The sequence below is a fragment of the Talpa europaea genome, assembly GCF_964194135.1.
Source record: "Talpa europaea genome assembly, chromosome: 5".
Taxonomy (NCBI): Eukaryota; Metazoa; Chordata; class Mammalia; order Eulipotyphla; family Talpidae; genus Talpa; species Talpa europaea.
The window spans coordinates 90,418,045-90,430,860 of record NC_140071.1 but is presented as its reverse complement, the minus strand read 5'-3'; the positions used below and the strand labels follow the sequence as shown (position 1 = coordinate 90,430,860).

Here is a 12,816-nt window from a genome sequence, read left to right as displayed (position 1 = left end):
AACTCATAGGAAATCATATATTTATATAAATATATATATACACATGTCATGTGATTCCATGATAAAAGGAGATTACCCTCAGAAAATCATCCTGCTCTTGAAGGAAATTATGTCAACTATTTCCATTACTTAGTGTAAAGCAACTTTGGGATGGTTAAACTGCAATGCTAGAATGCTCACAATGATACTTCTGGGAACACCTGATCTTTGACGCAACAGGTAATACAGCCCAGGAAATGTCCAGTCATTTTTTGGGTTCAGGTTAGAATTACCTTCCCTGCCCTACACACTTCGTGAGAACAGCAGACAAAATTCCAGCCAGAAACAGCCCTATGGCGTGCAATCTCTGGAACAATGAGAGAGGAAGTCTGCTTCTGGCATTTGGAAGTAAATGCTCTGACAGAAAGCTGATTTGATGTCAGAAAAAATGACACCAGCTAATTAGACATCTAGTGGTGGGTGGAGCAGGATAGGTACTGTTGCTGAGGCAAGAAACTGAACACCTGACCTATGAGGTATTATAAACTAAAGTTAACTCGATAAAAAAGATTAGTCAAGTGCTCAAGAATTTCTTGTAGGCACTGCTCTTCCTCCTCCCATAATGGTTCTCTCTGAATGCGCTCTGAAAATGGTTCACTACTCACATGACCCAGAGAACCCTACAAAGTCATACAAATCAAGAGATTCAAATCTTTGTGCTTATTTTAAGAATACTCATGAAATTGACCAGGCCACTAAAGTTCTGCATATCTGAAAAGCTTCAAGTATCTGGAGGCTGTCATTTGACCAAAATAATGAGGCCATCTATCATCACAATGGTGGAGAGGAGCTGTGTTCACAGGCCACACAGTGGGGCTGGGTGCAGGGTCACTGAACCAAAAAGTGTTGAGTTTTCACATGCAGCAAGTAACACTGAGCCTAAGGCTTTAGATGTGGATTCTCTGGTCATCCAGCACATCCAGGTGAACAAAGCTGTAAGTAACAGACCTTACCAGAGCTCACGGTTGGATTAACCCCTATATGAGCTCCCCCTGCCACACTGACATGATCCTTATTGGAAAAGAGCAGATTGTTCCTAAACCAGAAGAAGTAGTTGCAGGAAAGAAATAGATATAAGGAATTCAAAGAACCAAAACTTACAGCCTGGGAATAAATTCAGCAGAAAACAAATGCAAATGAAAGTTTTAAAAAAATTTTTGAAAATAATGGAAAAGTAAGATGACACATGGAGGAAATTGCACCTACATTGCAATACTGTTAAAGTTTCAAGTGCAAACCAAGTCTCTAGAGTGGAGATGGATGATTCAAAGAAAAGGAAAGGGATTGAAATTGAAAGCGCATATGAATGACAGTCGATTTTTCTATTAGTAGAAAATTCCAAAATTGAACCTGAGAGTCCTGGCGCATTGCCAACATTTTTCCATTTCTTGTGATCAATTAAGACTAATAGACTATGGCCATAATTGCAAATAAGATTAAGTCAAAGTCATTAGGTTCCTTTCATGGTATCTGCTCTGGGGGGACAATGAACCATCTCTAAATCTCCTTGTCAATGCCCCTATTGTCTTGTTCCTACCCCTTTGTCTCCCAAATGAAGCAAAGGAAAATTTAATTGGATTTTACCTTGGGCCCCATAGTTGTTGATTGGTGGCTGCATGAAGTCTGAATAGATTCAGCAGGCCTTAGTATTTGCCCTCATTTGAGAGGAATGTAGGCTCTGTGGCCAGAGACCATCTGCCAGACTAAAGTGCCCAACGTTTTCATTGTGTGTCTATCCTGTTCTCTGTCCATCATTGGACAGCAATTGTGTTAGGGTTAATAGCATGTTATTTTGGCTGCAAGATCCAAATTAAAGAAAAGGACTGAGCATCAACCTGAAATCCTGGATGTGGAGCTGATGCAGCAACTAGATACAATTTTGAAGAATAAGGGAGCAGTATCTTTATATGGAAAGAACATGAGAGAATGCAAGTTGCCAAAAGAATACTGTAGAGGTCTGTTAATTGCTGCCCATCATTCATTTCCTCCTGCAATGATTGGGGGAAAAAAAAAGCTCTCCATTTCTTTTAGAGACGTGTCCCACCTTATGATTCTCAGCCATGCAGTTTGACTCAAACATCTGCTTCAGAAATGTGTGCTGAGGGGCTTCCTCGTTGGTGCAAGGGGTTAAGTCTCAGTGCTATGAAGCTATCCATGGCCACTGCATCATGAGCTGGATCCCCGGCCTGGGAGGTGACCCACATGGCACAGTAGACCTCTCCTGTCTCACCTGCTGCTCCCCTCAGCAGTGTATTTCAGTAGCTCCTCCTGTTCTGTTTCCCTTTTTGTCTCTGGGGAATCCTTTCACCCCACACCTCTGGCTTACACCCCAGCTCTTGTATGCATAAAGGAAAAAAAATGTGTCCTAAATAGCATAAATCAATCAGATGAATCAGGGTTTCTAAATCTTGGCCACTATTGACATTAGGGCTAAAAAACTCTTTTTGGTGGGGGGCTATCTTGAGAATTGAAGTATATTTAACAGCATCCCTAGACTCTACCAGATCCTTTTATGAAATTTTAATGTTTCCAGCTTCTCCGAATATCCCCTGAGGGAGAGGCAAAAACACCTCTCATATACAACCATTGAGTTAAACCCATCCTTCATTTTACTAGACATTTTACTTATTTAAACCTAATTTTGTACTTATTACCCATCGGGAAACACTCAGATAACTGTCAATAGCTCCTGGATGTAGTCATTAGTGCAAAGATGAGATTTACACAACCAATATCCTAAAATGCAGAAAGCATCTTAGAAATCAAAGACATTTCTCTCATATTCAACAATCTGGATGTGCAGTCCAGGTTGGTGGGAATTCACAGTCATTCAAGGACCAGACCCCTGCCATCATATTGTTCTAACACCATAGCCTCTATTATTCTCTATGTGGTCAAACCTGGATGACCACCATGTCAGGGTTCTACCCACCAAGAAGGGGAAAAGGGGTACACAATATCTTCTAAGGTTTTGGATTTGGAGTGCACCTCGCTGCCACATGTGCCTTTGGCAAGAACTTTGCTACATATCCACACTTCATTACAGGTCAAGCAACAAATGAGGCCTACTTGCCCAACCATGTGCCCAGCTACAGAATGTCTGTGCCTCCACAAAATTCATGCTGAAGCCCAATGTGTTGGTATTTGGAGGTGAGGCCATTAAGAGGTAATTAGGTCATGAGGGTGGAGCGCTCCTGAATGGGATTCACCCTTAGAAGAAGAAACTCAGGAGAGGTGATCTCTCTCCCTCTCTCCGATGTGAGGCCACAAGGCAGTGGCTGCCTATAAACTAGAAGTGGACACTTAGTAGGAACTGAACTCTCATCTCTGATTTCAAGCCTACAAAACTGTGGAAATAAATGTCTTGTTTAAGTTGCCCTGTCTTTGGCATTTTGTTACAGCAGACTGGACTGACTAAAACAAACACCATAATTTTGAAAGGGAAAAAGAATTTTGGTAGAAAATTAGCAGTCTCCATCTATCACCCTGTTACAAATGAAGATAGTAAGATGCAAAGCTAAAGTAACTTGCCCAAGTTAATATGGTTGGCAAATGGAACTGGAACACAGCAGTTTCATTCTAGAATCCATGTTCTTAAACACCATCACTACTTTGCAAATGTTGTGAGCCATAACCTAAAAAAGTAAAGAAAAACATCTTATTTAGCAACCTAGCGCACATTTGCATCTATGTACATTTATACATGTGCATGTCTCATCCAACAATCATTACCCATATTACAAGAACGCCACACTATTTATATTCTATGCTGTTTATTTATATTCTTAAAATTTATTTATATATATATTTTTAAAGATTTATTTACACATACAAGAACTGGGATATAGGCCAGAGGTGCAAGAGGGTGAGAGGATTCACCAGAGACAGAGTGGGGAGCAGAATAAGCAGACTGACTGAAATACACTGCCGAGGGGAACAGTGGGTGAGACAGGAGAGGTCTGCTGCACCATGTGGGTTAGCTCCCTGGCTGGGGATCAAACTCGTGCTGCAGTGTCTGAGAATTGCTTCATAGTGCTGAGACTTAATCCCTTGTGCCACCAGGAAGACCCTATTTATATTCTTATAGTTGCTAAGATGTTCCACTGTTGTTTATTTCGACTCCTGCCATTAAATGCTGGATACCATGGCCACTATATAAACATATAGAATATAAATATTCTATACTATATCTATAGTATTTCATTTATTCTATACTACTTTTTTTTTAGATTTATTTTTATTTATTTATGCATATAAGAACTGGGGTAAGGCCAGAGGTGTGGGGGTGAGAGGATTCACCAGACACAGAGTGGGGAGCAGAACAGGTAGATCTACTGAAATACACTGCTGAGGAAGCAGTGGGCCAGACAGGGGAGGTCTGCTGCGCCATGTGGGTTAGCTCCCTGGACGGGGATCAAGCTCATGCCTCAATGACTGGCGATAGCTTGATAGCGCTGAGACTTAAACCACTGTGCCACCAGGGAGGCCCAACTATTTCATTTTTAAATGTCTCATATTCACTAAATTGCTGTCAAACTGTCCAATGTATTATATAATTATAATGTATTATAATGTATAATGTATTATATAATGTATAATGTATTATATAATGTATAATGTATTATAATGTATAATGTATAATGTCCAATGTATTATATGATTATATGATTTCCAGTATGAAAAGAGTTCACTATATTTAATTCTAGTGGTAGTGGAATTGGAAAAATGCCGATGAATTAAAGTTCATTGGAAAGTAGCACTAGAGAGTTTACAGTATAAACTGTGTGAATTAGAAATCTAGAGAATAAGGTTCTAAAAAACAGTCAGAACCAAAGACTCCAGTTAACATAGAATCCCAGGCAAAATCTCGTAAAGAGAAGGAGCTGCTAAGATGTTCCACTGTGGATGTTTATTTCCACTCCTACCACTGAATGCTGGATGCCATGGCCACTATCACCGGAATGAATTCCAAACCAGCTAGGCTTCTATGTCTCACTCACTCCAGATTCAAAGTCCCAGGAGGAAACATCCAGTTAGCATACTTTGGCCACATGCCTGTGTCCAGTCTTTTGAAATCAAGCAGACAGAATCAGACTTTTCAGCTCAAAAAACCACTGAAATGAGGTTAGATTCTAGGCAATAATAAAGAAATGAAAGAATGAACAAACAATAAGGCAATAATCATAAACCACTGGAATAAGCATGTATTGGGACAGCCACTTTGGCGAGTAATTCGGCATTCTTTTGTAGAAGCTATGACACAGAAATTCCATTTCTAGGCATAGAGTTCTGATTCAAACTCTCATACAATGTGCATAAGGAGATATGTTTAAGTATATTCACTGAAGCACTGGCTGTGATAATAAAAACCGAAAGCAACCAAAAGGTTTATCATTAAAAATAAACACGACTGGGTCTTCTTATAGTTCAGTAACACCCCATTATTGCTGACAGATTATTAGAAACAAATACTTGTTGAAATGAACTGCCACTGAATGAATCACCATTCAGAAATTACTTAGTAAGGGCCTCCCTGGTGCCGCAAGGGGTTAAGCACAGCACTGAGAAGCTATCTCCAGCCTCTGCAGCATGAGTTCAATCCCCGGCCAGGTAGCTACCCACATGGCACAGCAGACCTCTCCTGACTCACCCACTGCTCCCCTCAGCAGTGTATTTCCGTCGATCTGCCTATTCTGTTCCCCACTCTGTCTCTGGTGAATCCTCTCACTCCCTGCATCTCTGGCTTGTATCCCAGTTCTTCTATGCATAAATAAATAAATCTTAAAAAAAAAAGAAAGAAATTATCCAGTGAGTGAGATGTAAGGTTACACCAAAATATTCATAATCCTTTAGAAGAAAACATAATGTAGCATAAAGTATGCAGACTTTAGATTAAGAAAAAGCTTGAGGGCCTCCCCGGTGGCTCAGCGGGTTGAGCACAGAGTTGTGGAGCTGTTCGCAGCCTTTGCGGTGCAGGTCTGATTCCCTGTGGGCCAAGGACATGCTCACATGGCGCAGCAGACCTCTCCTGTCTCACCCACTGCTCCCCTCAGCAGTGTTTTCAGTCCATCTGCCTGTTCTGCTCCCTGCTCTGTCTCTGGTGAATTCTCTCACCTTCCCATACCTCTGGCCTATACCCCAGGTCTTGTATACATTAATAAATAAATCTTGAAAAAAAAAAAAGAAAACGCTTGATTCGGCATTCAGTTCTGCTTGTGGGAGATAAAGCAAGTTGCTTAATCCATGAGCCTCAATGTTCTTGTCTATAATTAAGAATATCAATGAGATAAGGGATCACGGGTGTAGGGCTTCCCTACATGGCTTCCCCATTTTCCATTGCTGCACTGTGAAAAAGTGAAGAGTTGACCAGAATCCCTGGGTCTATCACCTTGGCTTTTAGCATCCTTGTTTATCTTTCATTCCAGTATGCCATATAAATACTATAACTTTTGGGCCTCCCTGGTGGCACAAGGGATTAAGTCTCAGCACAATCAAGCTATCCGCAGCCACTGCAGCATGAATTCCATCCCTAGCCAAGGAGCTGGCCCACATGGTGCAGCAGACCTCTCCTCTCTCACCAGTGTGTTTGCTCCCCTCAGCAGTATATTTCAGTCAGTCTGCCTGTTCTGCTCCCCACTCTGTCTCTGGTGAATTCTCTCACTCCCCACACCTCTGGCCTACACCCCAACTATTGTATGCATAAATAAAATAAATCTTTTTTAAAAATAAATAAATACTATAATTTTCTATGTGTGTGGTGACATGAAACATAATGGCGAGCAATATTTTTACACTAGCCTGGTGTAGTCTCCAGCACACAGAGCACACCAAGGACATGCTTGTCCCACCTATATTCTGATGGAAGTTCTTATTCAGGTGTTGATAACACATATCATACTATATGATTCCATTTACATAAAGTTTTCAAAAATGAACTAATCTAAGAGATCGTTAGGAATCTGTAGGGGATCTCCAAATCTTCTTGGAGTGATTCTCCTAGTTATAAAGGACTAAAGAATAGTTTCAATATGCTTTTCACAATAAAGACCCACCTAGAGTAGGACTTCCCTAAATACACAGAACAAAAGTCTAGAGTCATATGAAGAAAGGAAAGAAATTTCTTTCAATTCTACTTATTAAACTTCACTTTTTCCTATTCTACCATAAAGGATCTTTATCTGTCTTTTATGTTATCACCCATAAGTGGTGGTGAAAAGGAATATCTCTCTATTCTGGGTGTTTTCTTCATGTGAAGAGTATTGCATCCATATTACACCCTGAACATGTTTCTCCAAGGGAAGTGGAGCTAATTGATAAGTTTGGAGGGACGAAGTTTGGAAGGACCAACCTCTTTCTTCCTTTCTTCTTCTTATGACCTGAGTTCTTAACTGAGTACACAGCACACTTACTAGAAATCATCCTGTTGCCCAGGAGGCCACCTTTGGCCCAGAGCTGTGGATCATTGGATTGGAAAACCTGCCTCATTCCAAAATTTACTGTAGGGCTTACATGTCCCATATAAAACATATTGTCCTGCACTTGCTTTCTCAATAGGCCATACAGGTAGCAGGCCAAGGATGGATCAAGCGGGTGACTTAGAAGCACAGGCTTCTGGAAAAAGTTAGACTTATAATTCACGAAGATCTAGAATTGCATCTCAGTTCAGTCCTTTAAAAGTTGTTTGCCCTTTGGGAAGTTATATAGCCTTCATCTAGCCCACCAATTCCCTCAGAACTAAAATAGGAATGTGAAGGTTAAATGTGTACCTAACATACAACTCTGTCGTTACAATTCTTGAAGTATTCACCCAAGAGACATGAAAGCAAATAACCTTTCCATGCTTACAGCAGTTTTATTTGTCAGCATTTCAGACCTAGATTTAAAAAAAAAAAAAGCTGCTTATCAACTATTAATGGATAAACAAAGTGGGGAAGTCATACAGTAGAAAATCACTCAGCAATTAAAGAATATACACACAACAACATGAGTAAATCTCAAAATACTTATGTGAAGCAAAGAAGTCATACCAAAAAATAATACATATTATATGATTCAATTTATATAAAATATTCAAAAACAAACTAACCAATAGTGTCAGAAAGCAGACAGATTAGTGGTTGCCTAGGGGACTCTGAAAGAAATATCAGTCAGAAGGAATGGATGACGAGGAACACAAGAAAACTCCTGGGGGGATTAGACAAATTAATTACCTTGATTTCGATGATGATGCAACAGGTATGAAAACTCATTAAATTTTATGTAAATACTTTATGTTCATGGGTCAACCAATTACATTCCAATAAGGTTGGGAAATATGGGTGTCAGTGCATATATAGAGAAGAAATAGAGGGATCAAATTCCCTAACCACTCTTCAAAAGCAGTGCCCTTTCGCACCTGCATCCCTATGTTTATAGCAGCACTATTTACAATAGCTAAGCTATGGAAACAACACAAATGCCCAAAAATAGATGACTGGATCAAAAAGATGTGGTTTATATACACAATGGAATATTACTCAGCAATCAAGAAAGATAAACTCATGCAATTTGCAGCAACAATGATGGAGCTGGAAGGGATCATGCTCAGTGAAATAAGACAGAAAGAAAAAGAAAAATACTGGATGGTCTCACTCATAGCAGAAATTTAGAAAACCTAAATAAGGGACCAGGAAAAAGACTAATTATAATAAAGAAAAAATCAAAATCAACAAGCAACTATAAGCCAGAGACACACTACAGGGGGCAGGTGAGGAGAAGAAGGATTAGGGTCAAAATAAGGGGGTTGCAATTGTATGGGGAATATAACCAAAATTAAAATGCATACATTGTGCAAAATGAAAAATGATGTAAGAATTAGATAATATAAAATTTAAAAAAAAGTAGTGTCCTTTCAACAATTTTTAAGGTGACACATTTATGGGTTCAATAAATACTAATAAAGAGGCTACTATGAGTAAGTACTATTGTAGACACTAGAGATACCACAGCGAAATAAAAAAGTAAGCAAATAAATAATCATAGATAGTGATATGAATTATAAATAAGTTAGAACAGAGTGCTGTCACTAAAAGTGGCTAGGTGAAAGGAAAGGAAAATTTATCTAGGGTGATCATAGGAGGCCTCCCTCAAGTGCTATCATTTGAGTTAAGTCCTAAACAATTAGGACACATTCCTGTGAAAATCTGAGGAAAGAGAATCTTGGGGAAAATAAACAGCAATTACAAGCTTTCCAAAGTAGGAAATAAGTCTGATATGACATAGAACAGAAAGTAAGTTAGGGCCTCCCCAGTGGCACAGCGGTTGAGCACTGGGTTGCGAAGCTGCCCGCAGCTTCTGCGGCGCCGGTTCGCTCCCCGGCTGCTCCCCGGCCACTGGAGGAGGATCCCACATGGCGCGCAGACCTCCCCTGCCACCCGCTGCTCCCCTCAGCAGTGTACTTCGGTCCCTCTGCCTGCTCGGCTCCCAGCTCTGGCTCTGGTGGATTCTCTCACCCTCCCCACGCTTCTGACTGTACCCAGTGCTTGTATAATAAATGAATGAATGAATGAATGAATGAATGAATGAATGAATGAATGAATAAATAAATAAATCATTTAAAGAAAGAATGCCAACCTTTAAAAAAAAAAAGAAAGTAAGTTAGCTACCAAGTAGAGTTAAATGATGAGTGGGTGGAATGAGGTCAAAAAGAAAGGCAAGAGTCTGATAACACAGGACTGCGTAGATCCTGGGAAAGAATGGTAGGGGAGTGACATGATTTTTTGGCAATGATATCATGCCATTATTAAAAGATTGCAATGGTGACTGAAAATAGACTACCGGAAGGCAGGTATGGGAGCAAGGAGGCCAGTTAAGAGGTTTTCTTCATATTCCACACAAGAGAAGATGAAGGCTTGGAAAAAGGTGATAGATATGGAAGAAGAAATTTATACATTTGGAATATAGTCTGAAGTTAAGGCCAACAAGAGTTGCTGATGGATTGGACTGGAAAGGGAGAGCTGATGAAAGACAGAGGAATCACAGATAACCCACAGGTTTCTGTCCTACATAATGAAATGAACATGGAGCTTTTCACTGGAATTAAAAAGATTAACTGTTCATGAAACCATAATGAAAATAGGCTAGAGAAACCCAGTGAAACCAATACCCTAAGAAACTTAGAGATAATTAACTAGAGAGAAGTCAAAAACTTCCCTATTTGAAAAAGAAAATGGACATCCAAATTCAAAAAGCAGAACAAACCCCAACTAGGATAAAGCAAGGAGACTCATACTGAGACACATAATCAAAGTTTTAAAAGCTGCAAACAAAGTGAGAATCTGGAAAAAATGAGAGAAAAGCAATTTATCGAGTATAAGGAGCTTGTTATTATCAGTAGATTTCTCAGCAGAAACCTTACAATGCAGGAAAGGAGTGGGATAATATATTCAAAGTGCTGAAAGGAAAAAAACTGCCAACTAGGAATACATGACATTAAGCAATACTGATCTTCAAAAATAAATGAAAGATTCTCTCCCACCTAAATAAAACACTGTGAGGGAGTTCACCACTAGATCTTCCCTAAAAGAAATGCTAAACAGAGTCCTTCATGTTGAAACAAAATGCCACTAGAAAGTAATAGAAAAGCATATGAAAGTATAAATGCTGTTAGAGGTAAATATATAGACAAACACACACAGCACACTATAATTGCAGTGCACTTTTAGTTCTAGCAGAGATTTAAAAGGCAAAAGCAATACATCTATATTAATGATACATAATATAAAATATATAATTTGTGATGTCAATAACAAAGGATGTCAGATATGTAAGACTAAAATTTTTGTAGGCAGATAAAATATCAGTTTAAATAGATTTAAATAGATTTTTATAACCTTCTGACAATTGATATAAATATTGTGTGGGGGGGGGGCTCCCTGGTGGCACAGGGGTTAAAGTCTCAGCACGATCAAGTTATTGTCAACCACTGAGGCATGAGTTCAATCCCTGGCCAGGGAGCTGACCCACATGGCACAGGAGACCTCTCCTGTCTTGCGTGCTGCTCCCCTCAGCAGAGTATTTCAGTCGATCCACCTGTTCTGTTTCCCAGTCTGTCTCTGGTGAATCCTCTCACTCCCTCAAACCTCTGGCCTATACTCCAGTTCTTGTATGCATAAATAAATAAAAATAAATCTTAAAAAACAACTCAGAGTCCTTTTCAAAAAAAATTGTATATGTGTTCATTCTTTGTCTTGAATAGTGTGAGCCCCAAAGCAATCACATCACGGTTACTTCTTCAATATTACTCTATCACATATTAAGGACATTATGAAGTACTTTCTTTTGGACCTTTGACCATACGGAAACTTTCCATCAGTAAATGTACAACTGGCTCTTAACAACATGGGTTTGGACTGTACAAGTCCATGTAAATGAGGACTTTTTTCAACAAATAAAGTACAGTACTATAGGTGTGTTTTTGCTTTATTGTGATTGTCTTAATTTTATTTTCTCTACCTTACTTTAAAATCAGAAGGAAAAAAAAACAGACTATAACATATATAACATAATTAAGTACATATTAATCAACTGTTTATGTTACTGGGGAGGCTTATGGTCAACAGTAATTAAATTTTGGGAGAGGGCTTCCCCAGTGGTGCAGCGGGTTGAGTACAGCACTCTGAACTGTCTTCAGCCTCTGCAGTGTGAGTTCAATTCCCGGCCAGCCAGGGAGACACCAACATGGCATGGCAGACCTCTCTAGTCTTGCGTGCTGATCCCCTCAGCAGTGTATCAGTAGATCTGCCTGTTCTGCTTCCTGCTCTGTCTCTGGTGAATTCTCTCACCCTCTCACACCTCTGGCCTGTACCCAAGTTCTTGTATAAATAAATAAATCTTTTTTAAAAAATTGGGGGGAGAGCAAAAGTTACATGCAGATTTTCTTTTTTTTTTATGAAGTTGCCAACCCTGGCTTTAGCAATTTTTTTTTCCCCAAACAATTGCAACCCCTTTATTTTGACCCCAATCCCTCCCCCCCCTCCCCTCATAAAGTGTCTCTGGTTCATAGTTGTTTGTTGATTATGATTTTCACTTTCTTGTAGATATTCATTTTCCTGGTCCCTTATTTAAGTTTTCTAGATTCCTGCTATGAGTGAGACCATCCAATATTTTTCTTTTTCTTTCTGGCTTATTTCGCTGAGCATGATCCCTTCCAGCACCATCCATGTTGCTGCAAATTGCATGTGTTTATCTTTTTTGAATGCTGAGTAATATTTCATGGTGTATATTACCACATCTTCTTGATCCAGTCATCTATTTTTGGGCATTTGGGTTGATTCCAAAGCTTAGCTATTGTAAACAGTGCTGCTATAAACATAGGGGTACAGGTGCTCTTTGGAGTTGTGTCCTTTGGGTAAATAGTCTGGCACCCCTATCTCCCACATTGCTCAAGGGTCAACAACATGAGTTAGGGATTGAGTCAGGCAATAAAGTACTAATATAAGTAAGAAATCATTCCTGATATTATGTAATTTCAGGAGAGGAACATGTAAACACACATTACTCAAATCTGTTTTTTAACACAATTTCATTTCACTAGATGCCATTTTTTTTTAATAGAGGCATGTTTTATTTATTTATTTGTTTGTTTGTTTGTTTTGTTTATACATGCACTGGGTACAGTCAGAAGCGCGGGAGGGTGAGAGAATTCACCAGAGTCAGAGTAGGAAGCAGAGCAGGCAGAAGGACCGAAGTACACTGCTGAGGGGAGCAGCGGGCAGCAGGAGAGATCTGCGCGCCATG

The 12,816-nt window shown here is 39.5% G+C and overlaps 1 pseudogene across 1 annotated transcript; it reads left to right on the top strand.

Annotated features, from left to right (window-relative positions):
• The first annotated feature begins 628 nt into the window (after window positions 1–628).
• On the top strand, window positions 629–1,110 carry LOC311170795 (large ribosomal subunit protein uL22-like; annotated as a pseudogene). The gene has a single exon. The product of its transcript is annotated as a large ribosomal subunit protein uL22-like (transcript).
• The last annotated feature ends 11,706 nt before the right edge of the window (window positions 1,111–12,816 follow it).